This window comes from Aethalodelphis obliquidens, unplaced genomic scaffold (genome assembly GCF_003676395.1).
Source record: "Aethalodelphis obliquidens isolate GAN/ISIS:26980383/991018 unplaced genomic scaffold, ASM367639v1 scaffold5, whole genome shotgun sequence".
Lineage (NCBI taxonomy): Eukaryota > Metazoa > Chordata > Mammalia > Artiodactyla > Delphinidae > Aethalodelphis > Aethalodelphis obliquidens.
The window spans coordinates 26,788,351-26,797,814 of NW_020837949.1; positions in this window are offsets into that span (position 1 = coordinate 26,788,351).

Sequence of the window (9,464 nt, forward strand, 5' to 3'; positions counted from 1 at the left end):
TATGAAGTTGGTACAAGTATTGTCCCTATTTTACAGATATCACTCAACTTCTTTTTAGCTCAGGCCAAGCAAATTTCAGTTGAATCCCTTGGATTCAGATTTCAGAACCATTTCTAGTCCATTGGCAAATCCTGGAGTGCCTTAGTGCAGCAGGTCAGAAGAAGAAAATAAACCAGTTGCACTGAGACCTGTTGAGTACTTCAGCTCAAGAGATCCGTTTCATCAGAAGACTGGCTTGGGCGAAGTCTGAGATGTTTCTGGCTATCTTCAAAGACGTAGAATAAAATTATTATTATTTTATTTTGGCAGCACCACACGGCTTGCAGGACCTCAGTTCCCTGACCAGGGACTGAACCTGGGCCATGGCAGTGAAAGCAGTGAATCCTAACCACTAGACCACCAGGGAACTCCCCTAGAATAAAATGTTTAAATCTAAGGAAAACAACTCTAGAAAGTTGTCTCCAGTCCAAAGAGGTGTGGCTGGAACCAAAGTCCCAAATCGAAGGTTTGGATGAAACTAGACTGTGTCTGGGAGCCCTCTGTCTCCTGTAGCGGGGGTATCTGCAGTCAAGTGTAGCCCTGGCAGCAGCTGGACCATGACACAGGGTCCTACAAGAAGGGCCAGAGACTACGCCACACCTCAACCCGGCCCCTTCCATATTCCTACAAGTGGAAAAATTGAGGAGTCTCCATTTTTGTCATATTTCAGCCTAAACTCACTGGCACCTCAAATGCCTCCCTTTACATCCAGAAATAACGCTGTGGATTCTACTCTAGGGCTTGCTGGTCTCTCTAGACCCTTGCTATGACCCACTGTTTCTCGCTGCTTGAACTGTTCTGATGCTTTCAGTTTTCCTCTGTGCCCTTGCTTTCACTTCCCCACTTGGAACTTCGTGACGGACACTGTAGTACTCTGCCTGCTTTGGTTTGGATTCTGGTTTCTCCTCTGTACTATCTTAAGACGTCTCTTGTCTTACTTGGGTTGGATAATCTCTACATCCCAAGTGAGGCTCCCCACACTACCTGCAAAGTCTGTCACCTACTTGTTTGCAATTAATTAAAATCTACTTCATGATTCTGATCTTACCTGGTCCACAACCTCAGTGAAAATTTACTTCTTTCTTGCTCTGGTTCCTTAGCTAATTTCCTTCTATTTTGATTATCATGAAATAATAGTCTTCATTGATTGCCTAAGTAAGAATTTCAGACATTGCAGAGGGCTATCAAGGAGATGTTCTGGAGTCACTGGGGCACCTCAAACCACACCATAAGTACCGACTACTTGATTTATTGATTCAACTATATGTAGCATTTATTACATGCCAAGCGCAGGCATGGAGGATACTACATGCACCAGGCTGTGTTCTTATGGAGACTGTATTCTAGTAGGAGAAAACAGACAATAAGAAAATCAACGAACAAGTAACTTCCGATTGATAAATGCCGACTTAGTACATTTAGGTTGCTAACAGAATACCACAGGCTGGGTAGCTTATATACAACAGAAATTTATTTCTCACAGTTCTGCAGGCTGGGAAGCCTAAGATCAAGTTGCCAGCATGGTCCGGTGAGGGCCCTTTTCCAGGTCGCAGACTTCTCACTGTGTCTTCACATGGTGGAAGGGGGCTTGCAAGCTCTCCAGGCCTATTTTATAAAAGCACCAATCCCTCATGATCTAAACACCTCCCAGAGGCTCCACATCCTAATATCATCACAACAGGCATTAAGATTTCAACATATAAATTTTGAGGGGCACAGACATTCAGACTTCAGCAAATGCTATTACAGAATTTAAAGAGAAGAATGGGAAAGAGCAGTCAGAGTTGAAAAGGCAATTCTTGTCTATTTTAAAGATATAATATATAATGCTGACTCCTAAAGAGATTGTACCAGTTAACACGTCCTCCAAAAATTAGTGCTTATTTCCCCATACCCAAACTCACATTATATTATTATACTTTGTAGAGCCTTTGCCAATCTGAGTAATATAAATATGATATCTCATTGCCATTTTAATAATAATTTGTTTTATTTTGAGAAGTTAGGCCATGCATCTTTTCTTTGCTGTAATTCTTGGTCCATGTCCTTTTCCCATGTTAGGTTTGGGTGGTTTTGAATTGGTTTGCTTAAGAGCTCTTTATATATCAGGGGAATTAGTGTCTTGTCATGTGTCCCAAATGTGTTTTTCCAGTTTGTGTTTTGACTTGCCCATGGTATGGTTTCCATGCAAAAGCAAGCTCCTTTTTTCATGTTTGTTTCTAAATATTTGGAGAATAAATGAGACTTAGTTTGAGTTCCCCACTAGCAGACTCTAAGATGAGGTTTAATGTGCAAGTGATTTATTAAGGAAGTTTTTTCTGGAAAAAATTCTTAGAGGATGAAAGTAGCAGAAGAAAAAAAGGGGATGAAGCCAAGAAAGGGTGCAGTTTCAAGTAAAGTCCTGTGGAAGGCAGCATTAGCCTGATCACACAAAGGATCCAATTAAGTGCTGCAGGAGGCAAAACCACACTGAATGGGAGGGAGGGAGGAGGGGAAGCCACTGAATCTCGGGGAGGGGATACACAACAGACAATAAAAGGGACCTTGGGGGATCTGTATGGACGCTGTCAGTGTCTGTTAACATTGTGTGGGGCAAGAGTCAATGAAAGGAAAGAATTAGAGAAGTTCAAGCCCAGCATTTGATTTCAATGTGGAAATTTCTTATTATTTCCTTGTGATTAATTATTAAATGAGGTAACAGAAGGAATCCACCCAGTCAGGACAGTTTAATCTCCTCTCCTTCACCTCTTCCCGGATTTCCACAGTCAGACCTGATGGTGCCAAAGATATTGGGAAAGGCACTTTTCATTAAGCTGAAGGCAAAGTAGGTAACTTTAGATGTAGATCTTGGGAGTTTATGAAAAGAGGTAATGGACTGAAAAGGGGGTGCTTGGTCTTGGTTAAGGAGCACAGAATTTAGTCTTGCACCATTACTCATAAAGGATGTCCTTGCTATATTTCTGGAGTAACTTGAAAATAGCCTCTGATATTGACTTTCATTAATATCACAAATTATTTTCTTTTTGGAGGACATGCAAGCTCCACTAAGGAAATGTCTTAATCCTCTAGTGGAGAAAAATTTGATCTTGTAAGGTAGGTATTAAGTAGAGAGCATTTGAAAGACTTACAACTCTTTTAATGACAAACAATTGTATAGCACAAAGCATTACCCAATTTAGGGCTGTCCTCTCCCAAATATCACTCCCAGGTATGCCCCTATGTGTTATGTAGATTAGTGGTTCCCTAGGGAGGCTGGGGATTGGGGAAAAGTAGATAGTGACTGATAATGGATTAGGAGTTTTTTGATGGGGTGATGAAAATGTTCTAAAATGTGATGGGGTGATAGATGCATAACTCTGTGAATGTACTAAAAACCATTAAATTGTAGACTTTAAATTGATAAATTATATAATATGTTAATTATATCTCCATTAAGATGTTATAATTTTAAAAATTCTTTCTGGAGGAAAGCAACTCAAATTTTGACACTTAGAATTCCCACAGACTAAGATCAACAAAATACACACATAATCAAAGGTTGCCAAACACACAAATAAATAAACTACCATGACTGAGGTCAGCAAGAATAAAAAAAGCCCCAAACAACAGAAAAACAGGTATAGGATCTCCTAATGTTTAAGTAATTATAAATATCAAATAGAAAATAATAAATATCTCTGTATAAATCTTAAAATTTTAAAAGTTGAAATCATAATAATGATTAAGCAAAAGACTCTTATATGATAAGGAGGATAAGCAGAAAAAATTGCCTGTTTAGACACTAGACCAAAAATATAGAACTTCAAAACCAAGTCTAACATTTTAAAATGGGCCCAGAGGGCTTCCCTGGTGGCGCAGTGGTTGAGAGTTCGCCTGCCAATGCAGGGGACACGGGTTCGTGCCTCAGTCGGGGAAGATCCCACATGCCGTGGAGCGGCTGGACCCGTGAGCCATGGCTGCTGAGCCTGAGCGTCTGGAGCCTGTGCTCCGCAAGGGGAGAGGCCACAGCAGTGAGAGGCCCGCGTACCGCAAAAAACAAACAAACAAAAACCCAAAACATAAAGTGGGCCCAGAGAGAAAAGACAGTTTACTTACAAAGAAAGGCATTCAGATAAAAAGTAGTATTATCACAAAAAATAACATAAAACTATGAAGAAGGATCTACAAAATGCTAAGGAAAAATAACTGTCAACTTTTATAACCAGCAAAACTTTTTATATTGAGTAAAATTAAGACATTATCAGACTAAAAAATAGAGAGCTGTCCCCCAGCAGACTTTCACTAAGGGAAACTTTTTTTTGGCCATGCTGCACAGCTTGCAGGATGTAAGTTCGCCAACTGGGAATTGGACCTGGGCCCATGGCAGTGAAAGCACTGAGTCCTAACCACTGGACTGCCAGGGGAGTCCCAAGGGAAACCTATTTTGAAGGGAGAAGGATGGAGGGAGGAAGGAAGGAGAGACAACCATCCCCATGTTATGGTTCTCACAACTCCTAAGAACAATCTAGTTGTTTCTGTTGCTCCTGCTTAGGATATGAAGCAGAAAACTCCAATTAATGTTCTTTAAAAGATCACATAAATTTTTCTTTTCTTGTTATATATATATTTTAACTTTTTTCACTAGGAATACCCATCATAGTTGATTAGGGAGCTTTTTCAAAATATACAAGTTAGTTAAGACTTCTGACTCCACAGTAGGTGGTGCGCCCAGGAGTATTTGTTTCGGGATGGCGCCCCAAATGATTTTAATATGCATCTCTGGCTAGGAATAACTGAATTACTGTTCTTTGTTTTAACTATTCTTTGTTTAAGAAACATTTTTCAAGGGCCTCCTGTGTGCCTGGTCTGAGCTTGACCTAGGAATACAATGGTGAACAAGATAGTCCCTACTGTTTAGGAAGTTGTAGTGAGTAGAGGGAGAAAAATGAAATGAAAAAAGTGTCCATTGTGCAGGACATAGTAATGGCAGAGACTGCTTATTATGCCCCACTCTCCTGTTCCCTTTTTTAGTAGTAATAGATTTTAATCTAGCCAAATGGCTGCCAGAAAAAGAACACATTTACCATCCTGCTTGCAGCCAGCTGGGTCACGTGACCAAATTCTGCCAAAAGATGTAAGCTGATGCATCATGTGATAGATTCTGGGAAATTTTCTAAAAAGAGATTTATTTTATTCATTTGTTTTATTTCCTCTTTGTACTATTCTCCATTTTATTGCGTGGAATTTAGATGTGATAGCTATGAAGTCATTCACCATCTTGAGATGATCAAGTAGTGGGTCTGACAATTCTTTCCCCTGTCTTTCTGTAGAGCGGAATCTTGAACTATCTGCCTCCAGAGGGAAAAATAAACTAATATTTTTAAAAAAGAGAATAAGGGCAGATTTCTTAAATCCAGAGGGAAATATGGATTGCTAGAATACACACAAATTAAAATCAGTAAATGCTCCTAGGTGGAAAACTGTAGCACCTCATTACACTTAGGTTTACCAACACAGTACAATCTTTAGTAGATTAGAAGTACAACATTTACTATATATTTTGCCTTGACAAAAGAATTGTAAGTAATTTGGGGGTAGCAATAAATTTGATTGCAGAAAATTACTTCTTTCAGTAACTGAATAGAACAAAATGCAGTAAGTGGCCTAAATAATGACCTAAGACTTCTACTTTCCAGACACAGAGAATAGAGTACCCTGTTCTAAGTTTGCACAATAAAAGCGGTACTTGAAGTGAAAAATTGATGGTTCCTGGGCTCACAGAGAGGAACAAAATGTCGAGCTCATAAATGAACGTTCAGTAACATTAAACATTTTCCAAGTTCTTAAGATTAGTAATAAAGACAAAGGAAACAGTAAGTTTATATATTTAGTCCTTGGATAGAAACAAAAATCATAATACTAACATTCACTTTGACACAATATTTTTCCATTATTAAATTTTATTCTATAATTTTAAATTATAACAGAGCTGCTGCTCAAGGTTTAGAATAAGCAAATAACTTAAAATTTGATAGCACTATATATCACTTTATACTTGATGTACATGGCTTAGTAATGGTTTCTTCAGGTTCCCTTTCTTTGATGAGATTATCATTTCCTTGAACTTAGCTGGCTAGTCACATATGGCTTTTACATTTGTATACTTTAGAGTTCCATACCAGTAGATGCTTAATAAATTTTAGATTAGTTTAGCTATCTCCAGGAAGTCTTTCTAAAATGTAACTGGAAATACATTTCTAATGTATAAGATTATGAGTCTCCCTCAATATGATTAGAGAGAAGTCAAAATAAAGCCTAAACAAGACACTTGTATTTTAAACTTCTTTTGACATCAGCATATAGAGAACATCCTCATTCCTTTTTAAGCTGAATGCTATCCCATTGTACTATTGAAAGTGCTTGATGATAATCGCTAACATTTGGTTGGGGACTTTTATGTGCCAGGTTTTGTGCTAAGTATTTTATCGACTTGGTATGATTAAATCTGTATAAAAGGAAAAAAGATACCATTAGGATCTCCCTTTTGAAAAAGAGAACACAGAAGATTAGAGACCCTGAATACCCTGCTATTTCCATAAAGGGAAGTTAGGACAATCCCAAGAAGCTGCAGTCATTAAGCAGCTTTAGAGGTGAATTTCCCATCCACCTTGGAGCAGTGAGCCAAGTGAAACAGAGAATCTGTATCTGGAAGATCTGGGGACTGGTTGAACGTAATCAGTAGTCATAGCCCAAATTAATAAAAAATGCATTAAATTCATGGTCAAAAGCTGAATGAATATATTTGGATTCTATTGCGACAAGAGTTATGGTGAAGAGAAAACTCGGCAACTCAGATTCCAGACTGGCGTCTTTTACAAACTGGCTCTTTGACTTTGCCAAGTGATTTATTCTCCTCAGGCCTCAGCTCTTCACAGAGGAGTTAAACTATGTGATTTCAGAGGCTAATGAACTAGGATAAGAATAAAACAATAACACTGGCCAATGACTTTGCAATCACTCTCTCATTAATGTGCAAAGTTAAAAAAAAAAAAAAACCTGTAACAAACTTATACCTTCTATTGATTCAGGTTTCTGAATCACTCATTCATTCATTCAAAATATTTGTTGGGCACCTACTATGTGCCAGGCACTGTACCAAGTAGTGTTCTGGCAGTGAACAAAATGAAGTCCTCATTTTCCTAGTTTACATTCTAGTAAGAGAAGACAGAAAATAAGCAAATATATGTCAGTTGGTGATAAATACTATACTATAGTATAGTATACTATACTATACTATAGTATAGTATACTATGTATAGTATATGTATAGTATATATATGTATAGTATATGTATAGTATACTATACATATACTATGTATAGTATAGTATACTATAGTATACTATGTCAGTTGGTGATAAATGCTACAGACCGGAGAATAAACAAGGAAGTTGATGGTGAAGGGACGTGTCCAGCCCTTGTGCCCTCTATGCTCTTCCTTGAATACAACAGGCCCACTACCAAATGTGCACTTGCTGAGTCATTTGCCTGAAATACCCTTCCCCCAAATATCCCCATAGCTAACTCTCTATCATTCAAACAGCATCTTCTCAAAGTGACCCAACACATGGAAAATCCCACCCTCCCCCACTCTGCTCTCTTAATTTTTTCGTATACATCTAACATCTGATATAAATTGTTTATTTGTATGTTGAATGTCTGTCTCCCCCAGCAAGAATATGAGTTCTAAGAAGGTAAGGCTGTTCGTTTTGTTCTAGGATATATTTAGTGCCTGATAAGAAGTAATGCTTAATAAATTGATTAATGTACAAATTGATTAATAGGTGAATGAATGAATTAGGAAGATGATACAGAAAGTCTTCTCCGATGAGGTGACTAAATAGTAGAAGCTGGATACTCAAAAATCAAAACTTAAGGAAAATTGCTAATTAAGTTTTGCTACATCCAGTTGATAGACTATTATGTGGTATTAAAATTATTTAAATTATATTTATGAAGACTATGAAATAACATGAAAACTATGATGTATGGTTAAGTGAAAAACACAAGATGCAAAAATATGTGTATATTATTATTTACAACCATGTTTTTAAAAAGTCTTTAGAAGAAAGGCCAGAAAGTAATACACCAAGAGTTACCAGCATATATTATAGAGATTATTGGTGATTTCCATTATTTTTTTTATTTACAAATTTTCTATAGTGTATTTATATCATCTTTGATATAAAAATAAAATAATGAAAAAATTTAAAAAGTTAACCTACATAATGTTACCTGTATTTTATGGTATTATAAATTTTTTTTGTTTTGTTTGTATTTTACATTTAGAAATTAGACCTTCACGATGTCAGTAACGTCTGACAAGCAGGGACCCAGAGTTGAAAAGGACACACCTGTATTGCAAATGTTTCACCGAAAGACAAAAGAGGCAGAGGAGGAGGTTGAATCAACTCTCATGCCTTCTGTAATAGCATCATACCTGTCTTGAGTTTACCTTCTAAGTAGATCATTTCCAGTAGAAGGAAATCCTGTCAGTTGAAACAGTGGCTCTCAAGAGAACACATGCATAAGTGATTGTACATAGAACATAATATCAGAAAGAGGAAATTGCCCAAGACTGTTTTATCCTAAGTGTCTCCATTACTTTGGTGATCAAGAGAAGATAATTGAAGATTAGCAACATGTATTAATAGCTGAAGTATGTATGGGATGTGTTATCCCATTTATTCCTCAGAATAATTCACTGAGGTAGGAATTATATTAACAAATTTCACTTGAGAAAATGGGGAATATGAATAACTTGCCCAGAGTCACACAACCAGATGGAGAGTGAAACAATGATTCAAATCAGATTCAAACTGACTCTAAAACCACTACTCAAAACTCATATGTGGGGACCAAAATAGCGATAGCACTTCCCAATAGCACTTCCAGGTCCCTTAAATATCATTTATTTTTAAAATTTTTAGTAATGATTTTTGCTTGCTAAAGACACCAACTGAATTTTTATTAACATGGCTCTCCAGTTTCTAGATCTAGAGCAATGTCAGCCTCGGCAAGCATGAGTACTATCCTGAAGCCTTTTGCTGTATTTAGATCACCAGCCTCTGTGAGGGAGGGACTCACGGTGGGTGAGAAAGGCGCCATATTGGAATAGATGTCTTTGCAGTGACTACAGCTCCCCTTGCCTCAGTTCCTGCACTCTTCTGTTAAGACACATCAGTGACTGGTTCTGCACTCATCGAGCCCAGGCATGGAGAAGAAGCCTGAAGAAGAAGTTTGAACCTAAGGCTGGAACAGGAATTCTGCATTTGGTCCCCTTTGGTGGACCAGGTGACCAGGTCACACCCTGAGGTGACCCCATTTGTTAAATCAGATAACTGCATAGGAATCTGTCCTTAAATAAGTTGCTAGCTGGAAAACCAGTC